This window comes from Myripristis murdjan, chromosome 21 (genome assembly GCF_902150065.1).
Source record: "Myripristis murdjan chromosome 21, fMyrMur1.1, whole genome shotgun sequence".
NCBI classification, from domain to species: domain Eukaryota; kingdom Metazoa; phylum Chordata; class Actinopteri; order Holocentriformes; family Holocentridae; genus Myripristis; species Myripristis murdjan.
The window spans coordinates 12242563-12244426 of NC_044000.1; positions in this window are offsets into that span (position 1 = coordinate 12242563).

The window sequence follows — 1864 nt, forward strand, 5'->3', positions numbered from 1 at the left end:
CAGGAAAGTATATCCATTTCTTTTGAGTTATGACAAAAATGTTTTGGTATCTCACCTACACTAATTTTGTTTACATCCAGGCTTCATGGATCTGTTTGTGCTATATAAACAACCTAGCAACACAATCAGATGATCTTTTTCGGATTTTGTCATTGTTTATACTGACAATAAAAAGTCACAGTGAAAGCACTGAGTTTCTCTACAAAGTGTCCGCTCATCTGCCAAGGTTAAACACCAGTTCTAATTGAATTTCGTCCTGTTGCATCACCATCCCATGCATGGTGAAACTGAGATTAACAGACACAATCTCTGCACAAAAAGCAGTCACAGCATTACTCTGTGGAGTCACTGAAATTAAAAAATAGATAAGAGAGTAGCAGACAAAAGCAGCATGATCCAGATTCATCAACAGTCTTTATGCAGTTGTCAGACAGGGTAGAGATAGTCCAGACCAACATAAGCAGCAATCCATGAGCTGTTTAATCTGACCGGCATTTATATAACATGGCATGTTGGCATGTTGGAAAAGCCTGTGAAGGAGCTTCTCAATAACACTTCTATGTGCCTCAGTTTCATAAAATTCCTCAGAGAACTTGGAATACTACTCCAATACTTGGGATGACAATGCTGACTCCCTGATCCTAATTCCTCACTTGAAGTGTTTAAGGTAAATTGGCATACAACTTAGAGTAAAAGCCTAACTTAATACATTCACTGATGAATATTTCAACTGAATTGTGGAATTTCCATTAATACTTTACATGAGAGATGTGTAACACACACTCAACACTTTAAATGTGTTACCCAAATAATTTTTGTTAAATACTTTTTCAACATTTCATTTAAGGTAGCATAAAAAATGCTAATCTGATTAATTTCAAAACACATATGTGGAATTAATAAACATCAACAAACAAACAACATGGTTATGGGGTAAACCATCAGTGGTGAGCAAAATAAACAAAATAAACAACACATTTTTTTGTGTATCTGACAGTCTTGACAAAAATTACAACTGATCTAAAAAAAAAAAAAAAAAAAATGTTTCAGGGCGGGACATCAGTCTATCCCAGCCTAAACTGGGCAGAGGGCAGGGGAATACCCAAGACAGGTCAATGCTGAGGGACAATGGCTGATTCCTAATGTCCAAATAACAGCCTACTTGACATCTGCTCACAAAGGCTTGGGGCTCTTTCTCTGCAAAATAAAAACTTAAGGTCTCTGATGTGGACTGTTAGAGTGATCCATGTGGACTTTAAGCAAGTCTGCAAACCTGCTGACATCTAATTTATAAAAGAAGAGAGTGTCCACAAAACTGTAACTACGTCATGCATGGCAGGTGTTTACACATCTATCTTGCTAGTGTTCTGTTACACCTGGGTACACAGCTGTTTGTTTCATCCAGTCAGTGGCAACAGATGGTTAAGTACATGTGTGTTTTTGACATGAGACAAAAAGGTCGCTGTATCCAAGGCAGCATTTGATGTCATGATACTGGCCTGGTTTCTCATTTTTTATACAATCTCAAGGCCACATACAAAAATACTCGTATGCTGGTGACATTGTCCAAAGTTCATAAGGGTCCGGCCCAGTCAGTGTGATTCAGTCATACCTGTGCTCTCCATCTCATCTTACTTTTCATGCCTTTGTAAAATGTCAAGAAAATGAAACAATCAAAACCAGAAACCAGAATCAAAGCTGAATTCTCCTCGCTTTGAGCCACAGTGCCACCTGAAAAAGGCTCGGCTGACGTGATCAGAGACAAGTTGTAGGACAGTCTTGTTGCCACGGGGTGGCACTGCATTTCAGTCCCAGATTTGGCTTGAGTAATACCCTCAGGTTTTCTTGCATGTCTGTCTAGCTC